This window comes from Toxorhynchites rutilus, chromosome 2 (genome assembly GCF_029784135.1).
Source record: "Toxorhynchites rutilus septentrionalis strain SRP chromosome 2, ASM2978413v1, whole genome shotgun sequence".
NCBI lineage: Eukaryota > Metazoa > Arthropoda > Insecta > Diptera > Culicidae > Toxorhynchites > Toxorhynchites rutilus.
In genome coordinates, this window is record NC_073745.1 from 138,469,282 (window position 1) to 138,485,758 (window position 16,477).

The following is a 16,477-nucleotide window of genomic DNA, read 5'->3' on the forward strand; positions in this document are numbered from 1 at the left end:
AGCTATAGATGGATTTATTCACGTGAAAATAGGTGTAAACGGATGAGAATAAATATGATACACTTATTCGAGGTATATATAACTTGAATAAATTCAGCATATGTAAACGCTTGTGAATTTCTCACTGGTGAGAAATCACTAAAGTTGGATGCAGTTCTACTTCAGGTGAATAAATTCATCGAAAATATGAATATATTCATTATAGAAGTTCACGCTAGTGTAAACGGTTGATGCGATTTCTATAAATCTCATCATATTTCTTCATATTGAATATATCACTAGTCTAAACCCACCCTTAGAGAAATTAGAAACTAGCCTTAAATTTCTATAATGTTTGTTCTCGCCGTATCCTACGTTAACATTGATGGATAGATAAAGGAGAGCCAAAGGTTTGAGTCGCGAACAGGTTTCTTTAACCGGTAAGTCAGCTTGTCTTCCTAGTGCCTTTAGTGATTCGGATAATTGAGCTTTAGCAAAATAAAAGTTCTTACAGAGCCACACAACATGTTCGATGCCATGAGAGTCATCACCACAAAAGCAGATATAACAATCAACGATCCCATTACGATATAGATATGCAAGAACAAGTGATGATTAGAAATAAGCCTGGACATCACGCAAATGAAGTTCCGACATACATTCAAACATCAATTGTCGATACCTTAGGGATAATTGTATGTGACCAGCGACCATGATCTATTTACAGCTCAAGAACGATGCTCTTTTATTTAACTAGTTCGCTTTCTTGGCAGCTGACGTAGAGCAACAGACCCAGGCTAATGAAAAATTTCCCCAGTGACCCAGACCCAGTCAAATTTCAAAATAACATGAGTGTTTTTCAGATTTTACCGATCGATTGATCGGAGGCTGCCTGAGTAGATAAAATAGTGATCAATTGACGAGGATTTAATTTTCTCGTGATATATTGCACCCAATCTCGAAACATACACAAAGCAGGGATCTTTCAGTCTTCAAAAGGCGCTGACCTTTTTCATTAAATATTCCGAAATTATTGGAGCCATTAGTTTATGATCCATCAGTAACAAACATTTTATCAGAACTTAATCCACTAAATTTAGAAATTTAGTGGAAAGATCGGAGGATAACCACAATATCACATAATTTTAAATATCGTTTATTTTTTAATTCATGGATAGATCGAAAATTACTAAGGGATGGGTAAAATACAAAATGGGTGAATAATATTGATCATATTCGAGAGAAAGGTGATTTTTTTTCCATTGTAACGCCAGATCTCATACGGCAAATGTCTTGGAAGCATGTGTAAACCGATTGGCTACTATTTCTGCTGGAAGATCCGAATGATTATGTTGCATTAAAATTTGGATTGAAGTTCCTATTCCCTCGAAAAAATGACGAGGTATTTTCACAAAAGAAGGAGATGTCATATTCACACAACCGGTAAAGAAATCAAGACTAATTTGTAACCTGCTAATCTCTCATGCACAGAAGATGTTCTGCCTGCGCAGTTTTTCGAAAAAGAACTAGATGTACTTTTGCGAATAACCAATATGTTTTGGTATGGGGTAACTAAACACTACTGTAACTGCTAAACAATCACGGCAAACGGCCTATCGATTCGGCGTGGAAACCGACTATGTTGATATGCCAGGGAAAATTCGGGACGGCCCTTTTCACAAAAATCGTTCATCCTTAAAGACCTTAGATTTATGAAATCTTTCGATCCAAAATTACCGCACGAAAATGTGGAAAGTATGCAACATACGAAATGTTTTTTTTTTCTGGATTCGCAATCCACACAACAACAAGAACAACTTTGTTTATGCGTAGATTGTTTTGCGAGCTGTAGCCAAGTTCAGGTCTCAAATTTTCGGTTCCTCTCTTTCTCTTTTTCTATTCACATATACCAGCATCTTGTTATTTTTGACTCCCACATTTCGCATGAATAATCGTGTAAATTATCACCCTCCCCTCCCCCGCCTAAATTCCCATCAAATGCTGGCGGCTAATCTTTCTGATAAACATGATTGAACAGTGGAAAAGAAGTTGCGATAACAAAGTATTCACACGAAAACACCGCGCGCACGTTGGCCTCCCGCTCACCTTAGGTCTCTCTGTGTGTATTTGCTTCAGTAAGTGTATCAAGTGAGTCAGCGCCAAGAAGACTTGCTGCTGGAAGCGCACAGCAAGCAGCGGGGTGGAGAAGAAGGCACACATTCAATTCACGCCTGTATTGTGCGCGACGTCGGCATCATTTCGCGGGCCTATGTCGCGAATTCCCACACGGCTAAATGATGACAGTGCGTATGTGTAAGAGTTGCATCATTACCTCACCGGCCGGATTCGATACTATGCATCTCCTCCACCTATAAAACATTTACACCGGTGGTAGTCCTGTGGTCATCTCTCGAATCTGGAACTGGGTTTTTGGTGGTGATGATGCATGCATCCATTCCAAGCGACACAAGGCTCTACGCGAGTGGAGGAGATATTCGCAGAGAGCTGGTCGTTCAGTTCGCGATTGGATCGACTTGGGTACGGATCGCGCCAGTTATTTGGTTCTCTTTTTTGTGTGTGACTTTCGTGCTACGGTTACAGTATATTTTGCGGTGTGATACTATCCGAAATTTGGTATTGTTCCAGAAAAGGTGCGTGTAACTGTGGAAAGCATAGCGAAATCTGTATAGTCAGTAGTGATCGAAGGAAGAATTTGGAGTAAATTAGTTGAAAGAGGGTATCAACCCCCTCCTGTTGTGTTTGGTGGCAGGGAGTGTACATGCGTGTGTTTGCGATTAAGCAAAATAAGCGGAAAAAATATAAATAAAAAAAGTCGAATATCAAGTGTTTGATAAGTAAAACGTAGAACCAGAATTTGCCCGGAGAGGATTATTACTCGTCTCAACCGGTGGAGCACATTAAAATCGCCGAGTGAGAGAGCACGAGTGAGACGCGGATAAAAAAGTGAGACCCTTTTGCAAAGTCAAGTGAGTATAGTAACGAAAAGCGCAACATTTTAGGCTAAGCAAATCGTGTGTATTTCATTCCCAAATATGTTTTCCAGCCTTCCCAACAAATTGTGAACACAATAAATGTGAATCCTATCTGTTTCTGTGAATCTTCATCGAAATCGTCAAGAATTTTATATTGCCATGGATGCTCGTTTTAATTTCATTACAGAAGAACAAATATCAAATAACCCTGTGCAGATAGGGGACCGTTCAAATAGCACGATATTAAACACACGATGCCCTCCTCCTCCCTGGGCAATCGTGGAATTTCTTATAACCCTCTTGGATATTCTTCCATTTTTGGAGAAAAAAACAAGAATTTTCGATTTTCGTTTTACCCTCCTCAACCGCGTCGCTGTCTTGCAACATCATCTGAGCTTGACCGACATCATCATACAAAACTTCTTCCTCTATCGCTCGGGGGTATTTTCAGAGAAAGCGTTCCACTCCATACATCGACCAAGACTTCTCATAAGACAAAATCCTTATCGACCGTTCTGCTTTGTGCGTTTAGATTATTTACAAAGCGCTCTTTAGATAACATTATAAATTATAAAATTAATTGCAATTCAAACTGGGTTCCCTTTCCTTACTATCGACGACAATACACTAGCCATAAGATGCTTTTTGCTGCTACATACTTGGTCTAGCTTTGTTCGGCATGATCCTGCCTACCGTATTGATGATTTTCGCCATATCTTTGAATGCGTAATCGACGTGGTTATTAAAATTTAGAAGGTCGTCAATTATCTCCCCCAGATACTTCAGCATGCGTTTAGAAGCTGTAAGGTGTCCTTGATTGTTGTTGATGAAGTTGGAACGTGATAGTGATTTCTGCCCGGTTTGCAGTTACTTACCTCCAGTACTTCCGTTCGTACGTGATCTGTAATAGCTTTTCCGCTTGGATTATTATTTTGTACCGAATATTTTATATGTAATGATTGTAGCATTATTATCAGGGCTCGGCAAAGTCACATTCAACTAAGGATCGCCAGGGAACTGTGGAGTAATCGGCCTTCGCATTCAATTGGACATGTGTTTTTGATTCTTCCACCGGTTTCTCTGTCAACATAAATAAAAAATCATTCGGGCGTTTTCGTTGGTAATTTTTCTCTGGTAGTCCGTGTTCATTTAATTTTTCATCGTCGAATGAACTCCACGGCATGTTGAAATGAACCCCCCCCCCTCAGACTGAATTCGTTTCTCTTTCTCATTTGCAGGTTGTGGATGAGTTCACGGTGGGTAAACAATAGATCCACCCATTAATGGTGTAACTACTTTTTTGTTGGAGGCGATCTGGCGTAGTGGTTCACATTCGTACCTCTCATGCTGAATGGCACACGTTCAATTCTCACTCCAGACATTCTTCCAAAAGGGAAGTAAAGTGACGAATCAGGCGAAAGTGTTGAAAATCACTATAATACAGAAAAAAACTTTTTTGCATCAGAAATCAAGTTTTCTTTCCACTTTACATGGGCGTTTTGAAAACCCCGATTTCCGATGATTTTTCGGTTTTCAAAAAACTCAAATTTTAACGTCTGCCACACTAATAAATGAAGCTCGAATGAGTTAATATTTTGCATAGGATATATTATCATGCAAATCAACATTCCGCAGCATGTTACGAATGAAAAATCGAGATAAAACCATACGTTTCGTCTAGTACTCCGAAAAAAAAAACTAAGTCCTAAATTTTTTCGAAAACCCCGATTTCCTTTAAAAATCACCCAAGGGGGTGAGGGGTGATTTTTCGATTTTCAAAAAACTCAAACTTTGACCGCTTTGCGCCACTCTCCCTTAGGTCCGATTGAGCTGATATTTGGCATAGGGTTTGTTTTCGAGTTGGTAAACATTTTGTATAGGGTAACTTTTTGAAATTTTAGGGTCGTTTCTTATATATATATATATATAACTTACGTTTTTAAATTAAAGGAGAGCGTTTTTAAAAAAGAACTACACTTGTTCACTGTAAGATTAAGACTAACTTTATTATCGCTTCCAGTTTACATGACTTATGATTTATGCCTACTCAATGAGCCGAAGGGAATTTGATACCTACATTCTCGAGTTGCGTACCGTTGCCTGTTATGCTGATTCGTGTTGTGGTGTCTACGTTGAATATGTTATTTCAGTGAAGATGGGACGTTTGGCCAAAAGTGATGATGCCGCTGTTTAGGTTGTTCGAGCTGGTGCATGGCTGGTGTTGCCGTTTGGAATTGACGGTAACTGCTCCCTCATGAAGTTCGAACCGTCCCGGTTCGATTTTAGCGGATGTTGGTTTCTCTGAATTTTCCTTCTTCTCTGGTAATGTTCTGCGGGGTTCTGGGAATGGATGCTGGCCAATTTTAAATACGTTACTAGTGCGTTTGTTGATTTTCGTTATGGCTATTACTATTCCAGAAATTATAATTATCGAAAATATTCCGATATTTGTTGAGATATGGATTGCAAATGATTCTTCTATTGAATCCATTCGTTCACGGTTGCGGATGTTTAATTCTTGTAGTTTTTCTATAGTTATATTCTCCTCGAGAGCGCCTTTTTCTATTTGTAGACCATCTAGCGATATTGCCAGTGGTGTTTGTTTGTTGTGTCTTTCTCGATTGTCAAACTTTGTGCCATTGATGATTACTGCACAGTTTGAGAAGTATATTAGAAAACTACCTGATAGTGTTCTGTTTGTCAGTTTGCAATCCGTTTGTATGAATACTTTTTGAACGTCCTTCAGCACGATATGGAAATCAGTTAGCCGCTTGACGCCTGAATTGGCATCGTGATCCACGAAGCTGCACTTTCCGGAAAATCCTCGTAGGATTTTGGAATAACATGCGTCGTTGGAAACGTCTATCAGATTGTTCTGATCGCACATGGTATTTTGTCCCACAGGTTGGCATCGCCCGTTGAGAAGATAAGTTGATTGGCTTCCTACTATTGCTGTCCTTGATGGTAGTTTTAGAGATGTTCCGTTGATTGGTAATGGTTCCAGCAGCAACTCGTTAAATATTTCCGTTTTAACAAATGGCACTGAGATAACAAAATATAATTTGCTGTTCTTAAAGACTATTTTTATACTTATAAATTCATAAGCCTGTTCTGAATTAAGCAATGTAATGTTCTGTTTTTCTAACTGATGCACTATGACTTTTAATTCCTCCGGTTCTAGGAAGTTCCTCGAAATCACATTTACGCGAGCTAATTGAATGGTTTCGAATACGGTGTCTAGGTGGTTTCGTATTTGGTCTAGGTGAAATGAAACTCTGATTACTTTGCTGAGGGCCGTGAAATTTTGGTTTACATTGTTGGGATCTAATATAGCTTGTCTATTTGAAATAATTTGTTTTACCAACTTACTTTGTTGGTCATTAATGGATTGGATTATTTTATTTATTCTATTTTGTAGTTTTTCATTGATTGTTGCTTGTAAATTGTTTTCATTAATTAACTGTCGATTTCCTGCCTTGAGATGTTCAATCTCCGTGTTAATTCTGTCTAAATCTTCTTGGTCTAGGTTTCCTGTAATTAATTTTATTGTAGACCCTAAAAAATTGAAGGCTCCTCTTCTGTGTCTCTCCTTAGGGGAAAGGATTCTGTATAAGTTTGTAATTTCATGCATTTTACTACGCAACATTCTTGTGATTTCTCTGATGTTAGGAAAGGTTTCTAATCCGGTGATTATGGTGTTGAGTTGGTTAAGTATAGGTTGGTATAGGTCGAGGTCTACTTCGTGATAAACGTGAATATGTCCGTTTTTGATGAATGTTGATTCCATTCGTATGGTCAATAGTCCGGGGTTTGTTGAAATGTCTTGAATTTGAATGATTTGTCCAAAATAAAGTTGCATTTGCAGAACAAGAAGGATCAACAGACAAAGTGCCATCTGAAAGAAAAAATATTATTAGTTATTATTTATTCTTTTTATATTATTTTTGTGTAATCTACGATTCGAGTCGTCAATAAAGCTTTTCAATCTGTCTTCGACAACTTGAACCGTTGAATATCGTTTTCTCGTTTTATTCCGAATTCCCTGCACTTTATGTAACACTTGCTGATCTGGGACCAATTTTGGTTCGTCTTCCAGATGCCGGTTGTGTTGTTTATGTGTGTTCCTTTGTGTTTTGGTCAGTGTTAATACGACTTCGTCATATAATTTATCTCTTTTTGCCAATATTTCTTCGGCGTCCAGAGGTCTTTCATCTTGGTCCTTGATACCTAAAAAGATTTCTCGGGGTTTCATGTTAGTTGCAGAATGTATGGTTTCATTATATAAAGTGCAAGAAATTCTGTATAATTCTTTGTTGGATAGTGATTCATACTTATGCCTATTACAACGATAAATCTCGGCGAGTGTACTGTGGAATCTTTCCACTATTCCGTTGGTCTCGCTATGATTTGTCGGTGTAAAATATATTTGTATGCCTAGGTCATCGAGGAGTCCTCGAACCTCAATAGATCTCATGGATGGCTCGTTATCGCATACAATAAGTTGAGGTTTCCCATGAGTGCTAAAGAACTTCAGAAGGGCTCTTCTTATATCTTGTATTGTTCTGGACTTGATACTTACTAAAACTCCGAACCTAGAGAATTTATCTACAATGGATAAGAACATATCCGGTTGAGATATGAATATGTCCACATGGATAATCTCTAGTGGCCGTTTTGGGATGGGGGTCTGTCCTAGTTTGATTTTGTAAGGTGCTCTATCATATTTGGCTTTATTGCATTGATCGCATAATCTTATGTACGTTCTGATTTTTCTTTTCATGCTAGGGAAATAGTATGTTCGAGAGATTTGCTGAAGATTTTCCTGAATACCTCTGTGGGCGAAATCGTGTTGTCCTCGTATGATTTCGTTCTGGCGTTCTTCGGTAGTGACGTCTTCTAAGGTGATTTGGGATATTCTCATTCTAAAAGTTTTATTTCGGCTAAAATAGTTTTGTAGACTATTTGAAGAGAAGGTATGACGGTCTCTGGACAATTGATGCAATTTAATTTTTTTGGATTTGTGTAATCACGTAGTATTCTTAGAAGGGTCGGAACTCCGAAATGTAATTTTGTTATCGTTTTTCTGAACACGCGTGGAAAAATCTCTTCGACTTCTTCACTGTCTGTCTGTCCAATTTTTAAAACTATTTGATTTGAAAATGCATTCAGTGGTTTTAGTGTCATAGGTATGAATTCCGAGTCATCCGTGTCTGCCGAATGAACGGTTGCGTCGTCGGTATCGTTTTCGTCTTCGTTATTATCTGTGTCTTCGTTGAGATTGATCTCTAGGGGAATCCGAGATAGGGAGTCGGCAACAGTGTTTTGTTTGCCTGGTCGGTATTTAATGTCATAGTCGTATTCTTCAAGATCTAATCTCCAGCGGATCAATTTACTGTTGGGGGTTTTCAAATTTAAACCGTAAGTCAAGGGCTGGTGGTCAGTGTATAGTGTGAATTTGCGGCCAAATAAATATGGTCGAAAGTATTTACAGCCCCACCAAATGGCTAGTAATTCCTTTTCGATCGTTGAGAGATTTTCTTCGGATTTGGTTAGAGTTCTCGAGGCGAACGCTACTGGTTTGTCTCGACCTATTATGCCTTGGGATAATACGGCTCCAATCGCGTGGTTAGAGGCGTCTGTGGTTAAGATGAAGTCTCGTGTAAAGTCGGGGTATTGCAGTATGTCGCTACTTGTTAATATATTTTTACATTTGTGAAAAGCTTCAATAAATTCCTCTGAATGATGGACTTCCTCACCTTTCCTCAAACAGTTTGTTAGGGGCTTTGCGATTTTCGCAAAGTCTCTAATGAACTTCCTATAATATCCTAACACGCCGAGGAACCCACGGAGTTGTTTCTCATTCTTAGGTAAAGGCCACTCTTTTATTGTTTGTATTTTATTGGGATTAGACTTAACGCCCTCTGGAGTCACAATATGACCCAGGAAAGCAACTTCTTTTTTCAAGAATTCGCTTTTGTCCAACTGAAGTTTCATGTTAAATCTTTTAAGTCTATCGAAAATTTTACAAAGGCTTTCAATGTGTTCTTGAAGACTGGTGGAGAAAATTATAATGTCATCCATATACACAAGGCATATGGTGCCAATATAATCTCTAAGGACATTATCCATCACGCGTTGAAACGTGGATGGAGCATTCCGAAGACCAAATGGCATCCTAAGGAATTCATAGTGCCCATGCTCCACGCTGAAGGCGGTTTTTGGTATGTCCCGATCTTGAATTTCAATTTGGTGAAACCCACTAGCTAAGTCCAATGTAGAGAAATAGTGACAACGTCCCAGTTTGTCCAATATTTCATTTATATTGGGTATAGGGTACTTGTCTTCGATAGTCTTTTGGTTCAATTTTCTATAGTCTATCACTAGACGCCATTTTCGCTTCCCTGATGCGTCCTCTTTCTTGGGGACAATCCACACCGGGGAAGACCAAGGGCTGCTCGAGTGACGAATAATACCCTGATCGAGCATTTTGCTTATTTGCTGTTGCACTTCAGCTTTATGGCAATAAGGGTATCTATAGGATTTCGAGTGTACCGGTATTTCATCTTTGGTGTTAATTTCGTGTTTAATAGCACTTGTGAAGGTCAAGTTTAGTCCTTCTTGATGAAATATATCGCTGTATTTCTTTATTATTTTGAACAGATTTTGGCGTTCTTCTGAGTTTAGGTGGTCTGAGCGGATTTGTTTCAGCAGTTCTTGAGGGTTATTATTCATTGAATCAGGAGGTGAGACTTCGTCAAAATTGTTTAATTCGGAAAAAATAGGTCTGTTTGAATTAACTTTCACCGGACAATGGCTAGTATTTCTAATCATGACAGTAGCTTTATTATCGGTTGATCGATAGAGTCCTGGAAGGATATTCACGTCGTTTGTTAAGGAGTAAAGTTCTGGAATATAGAAGTCACCGTTCTGTATGTCTATTGGAAGTTTTATAGGAACCTCTTCATTTGCATTCAAGTTGATGTCGTAGGAATTAGGATATTTCCTACTCATCTGGATGGTATAGTCTGGAAATTTAAGTGTGTTAGAAGAAGTGATTATGTCGGCTTCAAGTTCAGTCAATGTTTGATAGCCAATAAGTCCGTCAAAGTAGGGATGAAATTTGAACAAAAAGAATGTGATGGGAGGTTTTCCATCGAAGGGAGAAAATTCAACGGATTCGCTAATGGAATGGGTGCCGTTGATATTTCTGACGAAAGAATGATTTAGTTTGGAAATTTTTAGATTTGCAATTTTCGCAGGATTGATGTAATTTTTGTTAGCGCCACTGTCTATCAAAAATTTCATCTCTCCTATTTTCGTGTTTAATTTTACATATGGGATAAAATTTGTTATCTCCCGTTTGAACTGTCTGAATCCGGTTGAAAATTTAAATCATCTACATTTCCTTCTGTGTTCTCAGATGTCTCATTGGTTTCGATGTTTCCTCCGAAAATGTTTGGATCATTTTCTGAATAGATGTTGTTATGGGGGTCATAGTCTGGGTAATTTCCCTCAACCTTCGCTAAGGCATAATTGTCATTTTCAGCATGTCCATAATCGGGCAAATATGTTTCTTCACAATGTTCGAAATGATAGTTGGGACTTGGGTGAAAAGGATTTAAATTCTGGCGTGGTTTAAAATGGTTATTATTGTTTCTATTCATGTAATTTACGTTCCTACTTCGGATCGAGTGATCCACCTCCATAGGGACTGGTTTGGGAAAATTATTTTGATGGTTTTGTCCAAACTGATTGCGGGGAAAATTAGGATTTGGTTGCTGGGTGAAATTATTTCTGAAAATTGGGGGTCTCTGAATTGGGTTTGGAGAGAAATTAGGTTGCCAATTGATTGGTTTGGGGTTCGGTGGAAAACGGGGTACGTTCACAGGACCATTGTATGGTGCTGAAAATTTAAAAGGATTCACTGGCCGGGTAGGTATGTTTGGAGGAATAGGAGCTCTTGGATGATTAAATGGTTTCGGTGGTAGCATTGGTTTATATGATTTTACATAATTATAGTTTTGCTCCTCCATACAAAGTCGGAGAGCGTCTTTCATTGTAGTGGGGCATTGGGCTCTAATGATTGGTCCTAGCGGCTCTCTTAAGCCAGCGAGGAAAACTTTTAGCCCTATGTCCTGGAAAAATTCTTTCTTTGCTTGTTTCACGGCTGCATTTTGTTCTGTTATGCTCAGATTATTTGTGAGCAGTGAAACGATGTGCGATACCTTGGAGTAAAATTCTTCCACGTTTCCGATTTGGTTCAATTTGAAGAGGTCTCTGGTGAGGGAGACCTCGTCACGCCTGTCGCTGTAATGTGTGATTAGGGTTTGTTTTATCTCGGCCCACGTTAGGTTGGTGCCGTATAGTTCGAGTACGTTGTCAGCGTCCCCAATTACTTTTGTGCGGATCGCTTGAATCCACACTCTATAGACGTTAGTATTCTGTGCCTCATTCAGCAGAGGGATTATATTATCAATCCCCTTTAAAAATGAGTTTAATTTTAACGGGTTTCCGTCGAAACACGGAAGATCCCGAATAATTTGGGGCGTCTGTAACGATTTTAGTATCGATTCCGTTCTTTGCTCCGGCACTTGAATCACCTGCACGGGGTTCGCTTGCCTGTTGGCAGCCAGTTGGGCGGCAAGTGATTGAGCATTTCGCTCACCTTGCGCTGCTTGGATTTGTAATTGAGCGATCTGCTCATCCTTCTCGGCCAGACGGCTGGCCAGTTGTTCCAAACTCGCTTGGAGAAGTTCGAGCTGGTTCTCTGCCATGTCTCGGCCTCGATTGAAATTTCTAAATCGCTTAATTTTGGAAATTAAAATTTCCTTGTTTAAAAAAGTATTTTACTTGGTACCGGTTATAAAAATTCACCTTTTTATTCGTTATTAAATCACTAAATATTAAATCACTACACCTAGTCTCTAGGAAATTAAAATATCTTTTTATAAAGTTTTTCACTTGGTACCGGTTATAAAAAAAATCACCTTTTTATTCGTTATTAAATCACTAAATATTAAATCACTATACCTAGTCTCTTTTTGCTTACCTTAATTTTTGCGATATTCCTTCGCTGGTTCTGATCGCTTGGTTTTGTTAGTTGTCCTTGGGGTGCCACTACAATCGATAAGCCGTCGATTCGGTCACACACGCGAACTTCTAACTAAAACCGCAATCCGCACGACTGCGCCACTTACGTTTTTAAATTAAAGGAGAGCGTTTTTAAAAAAGAACTACACTTGTTCACTGTAAGATTAAGACTAACTTTATTATCGCTTCCAGTTTACATGACTTATGATTTATGCCTACTCAATGAGCCGAAGGGAATTTGATACCTACATTCTCGAGTTGCGTACCGTTGCCTGTTATGCTGATTCGTGTTGTGGTGTCTACGTTGAATATGTTATTTCAGTGAAGATGGGACGTTTGGCCAAAAGTGATGATGCCGCTGTTTAGGTTGTTCGAGCTGGTGCATGGCTGGTGTTGCCGTTTGGAATTGACGGTAACTTATATATATATATATATATATATATATATATTATATATATATATATATATATATATATATATATATATATAGATTCCCGTTCTGTTCGCAGTATTTTTCGCCGAAGATTTTTTTATAACTTACACTATGGTCTCGCGTTTTCCTAAGCTTGTCACTCAGAATACATTCAGAGTGTGTTTTTTGGCATAGAAATCTCAACTAAATACTAATATAAATGACGCAAATAGAACTGCGTTGAGATAGCGAAGTTCCTATAGGAACTTTAGACCCATTGAAAAATAAGAAGAAGAACTCTAGGCGATGGAAGTTTACACACTGAAATCCTTGTATTCGTGCTTGGTACGGCCGTTTTCAGAAACCGCTTCATTGATATGGGACCCTTGTCGTTTCACTGTCGCTGCTCGCATCGAATCAACTCAGAGAAGGTTCGTCAGATTCGCCATACGTCGCATGCCATGGAATGACCCGCTGGATTTGCCGCCGTACGAAAGTCGATGTCAGTTGACAGCGTTGGAAACGCTGAAGCTAAGATGGCTAAGGCAATATTCTTCGCTCGACTTCTTGTCGTCGAAATTGATGCTCCAACTTACTTACGCAAATCGCCATTAATGATCCTGGTATACTCTTTGTCGCTACGACTTCCTTCGACTGCCGTTCAGACGTCGAGATTACTCCCTCAACGAACCAATACGTTCAATGATGGAATGCTTCAACGATGTTACCCATTTGTTTGATTTTAACACCACGATTGATGAATTTAAAAGTAAAATTATGCGTTTCGTGTTTAGTTAGTTTTACTATACTTTTGTTCATAATAAATAAATAAACAAATAAATAAATAAACACATTCAATGCGCGTTTATTTGGCCAGGAAATATCAACTAAGTACGCAAGTAATGCCATCGATGGCACTGAAGAAGAAGAATGAAGAAAAAATAATTATAATAATCAAATTAAGGAGTATCGCTATCATGGGAAGATATTTCATTGTTCCTGCAATCGTCCACGTTTTCCCGTCCTAACAGATTGTACCCGCACAGAAGATACGAGAGCCTGCAACATTTTTTTTTCGTGCATCGTCTCGTATCTCTATGTATGCGTTGCTATGTTAGAGCGTGGAGCGTTGTTATTGTTGTCTCGGATGAGCTCGTAAGATGGTGGGGTGGGAGAAGGGGAGTCTGTTTAGCTTTGCTGTGTTCGCTCGCAGCATAACCGCGAGAGATGCGGAGAGGATGCGATAAAGAATGGAACTTGCAAATAGAATTTAAAATTTTCAATGTCAACTTTGTTTGTGTCGCGTTGGCCAGTTTGATGCTGAAAAATGCCGGCAAATAAATAAACGTGATGCAATTCAATTCGGACACGTTTCGCGCAAGAGGCGAGGCTAGGCGATGGAAGTTTTATATTCATCTTACTTTCATTTTCCACCAGAAGTAGAAATTTCCTGCAGAAGAGCTGAAATGACGTAGTTAGTTTTGTTCCCTCTGTTATTGCAGGTATACTAACACACCGAAAACGAGAGTAATCACTGTTTCGTAAGTGTGTAGAATTTGTTTCCTGGTAAAGGACAACACCTAAATAGTCCAATGGGGATTTGAATGTGGGAGGATAACTTTCTTCCGAATACATATTGGTGTGGGTATTCCTTCGCAATGAGGAACCTATTTCGTAACATGAACTCTCGTATTGCGTCCGGGAATGATACAATGGAATGAACTGACAAAATTTCTAGGTTGACCTTGTCCTTTTGTTGCGGTGTCGTGTAGTATTCGATACTCCTTTCCCTTTTCGAATGGATTGATATTTCCGGAATTTACCACGCTTACCATTAAAACATGCTACATTTGGACTTCCTGTCGAATCCTATTTCTGTTTTTATCGATTTTGTGCACACCAGTAACAGTGCCTTATTTATGGTAAAGGTGTATTCGAACTCTTGGGATACTGAGAATGGCCGAATTATGGTGCTAGTTTATTTTATCTTTTTTATCAACATTTTCACTCCCTCCAGAAGTGTCTTCGATTTTGATCTTGGGATTTCTCCAGATCAAGTTGCATGGCGACTTTCATGATCGTAATACACAGGTCGATCTTGTCGTCAACGTATCGCTGTGCATGGAGAGATTTCCATGACAGGGGAATTAAATCGAAAGAGCTCTCTTCGACGAAAAATCAAAAACAGTCGTCAGAATTGGATCCTTCAGATAGAGTTTTGTTTCTTGTGAACAGATCACTTTTCTCTCATAAATTTATGACAACGTAGTGTTGAGTTGTCCAGCATGTAAGAAGAAAGAAGGCAAAATTGTATCTTCAAATAAGCCGCCTCTATGTATAAAGTCTTCTCATTCGTGACTCAGCAGTGTGATTCTATTAAGACTCGTGCGTAAAATTTACATGCAAATGTTTCAGCTGTCGTTCTGTTCCTTGTGGTTTTTTAACTTTAATCGAATTCAATCTAGCTAGCTACGTGACCTTGATCATGCGTTTACTAAGATGTAATTTCCACGCGGTTGTGATTCCCACTATCTGTTGTGGACTTTAACATAGTGTTTATACAGTATTTATTTTCTTACCCTTCTGGCCTATAATCGATGATTAAACCTTCTTCAGGCTATGAAAATGATTATCGCTTGATCGCCAGTATATTTCCGATAACACGGTGTGGAAATTCATGTTGTGGATTCGGAGGCAAACTAAAATAAAATATTAGGCTGGGAGGGGGGGAGGTGTGGGGAGCTGCCATACAAATGAAACACAGATTTCTGCATTACTCGAGAGTTAATCAAGCAAATAGAACCAAATTTGGTATGTGGAGGTTATAGAGTGCAATAAATGTTTTTACGGTAGTGAGACACTCCACCCCCTCTCAAAGGGGGGCCTGCCATACAAATTAAACACAAATTTTTACATTACTCGGGAATTAATCAAGCAAATGAAACGAAATTTGGCATATGGAGGTTTTAGGGTGCAAAAAATGATTATATGGTGGTTAGACTCTCCAACCCTCTCTCTAAGGGGGAGCTGCCATACAAATGAAACACAAATTTCTGCATTACTCGAGAATTATTCAAGCAAATTAAACCAAATTTGGCATGTAAGAGTTTTAGGGTGCAATACATGTTTCTATGGTGGTTAGACTCTCCCCCTCCCTCTCTAAGGGGGGGCTGTCATACAAATGAAACACAAATTTCTGCATTACTCGAGAATTAATCAAGCAAATTAAACCAAATTTGGCACGTAAGAGTTTTGGGGTGCAATACATGTATCTATGGTGGTTAGACTCTCCACCCCTCTCTCTAATTGTGGCTGCCATACAAATGAAACACAAATTTCTGCATTACTCGAGAATTACCCAAGTGAATGAAACCAAATTTGGCATGTGAGAGTTTTAGGATGCAATAAATGTTTCTATGATGGTTAGACTTTCCCCATCCCTCTCTAAGGGGGAGGGGCGGCGCTGTCATACAACTGAAACACAAATTTCTGCATCACTCGAGAATTAATCAAGCAAATGAAACCAAATTTGGCATGTGAGTTTTTGGGTGCAATACATGTATCTATGGTGGTTAGACTCTCCACCCCTCTCTCTAATGCGGGGGTGGGTCTGCCATACAAATGAAACACAAATTTCTGCATTACTCGAGAATTAATCAAGCAAATAAAACCAAATTTGGCATATGGAGGTTTGAGGGTGCAATATATGTTTTTACGTTGGTTAGATGCTCCTTTCCGAGGGGGGGCTGCAATGGAAATGAAACACTAATTTCTACATAACTCAAGAACTAATCAAGCAAATGGAACCAAATTAGGCTGTTGCTTATCGGTCCTCCCCCAACAGCTCCCGCAGGTGAGTGTGGACACGATTCGACCGACAGTGGTCTGGCTGACACAATGTAGTTATGAAGAAATCAAATTATCTAAAATCTGTCAGTGTCCATGTGCTATATGAAACGTCCCATACCAGAAAAACAAAAAGAAGAAAAAACGAAGCAGTGGA

The 16,477-nt window shown here is 39.0% G+C and overlaps 1 protein-coding gene across 7 annotated transcripts in view; it reads left to right on the forward strand.

Moving 5' to 3' along the window:
• The first annotated feature begins 2,488 nt into the window (after positions 1–2,488).
• The window catches only part of LOC129770193 (protein argonaute-2), a 115,411-nt gene continuing 101,422 nt past the window's right edge, over positions 2,489–16,477 (forward strand). For 5 of the 7 annotated variants that reach the window (XM_055772867.1, XM_055772870.1, XM_055772868.1 and 2 more), the window contains exon 1: positions 2,491–2,966. The gene's annotated coding sequence lies outside the window, so the exon portion shown is untranslated. Of the gene's footprint in view, positions 2,967–16,477 lie in introns of all 7 variants that reach the window. The other 2 variants (XM_055772865.1, XM_055772866.1) reach the window with 1 other exon arrangement.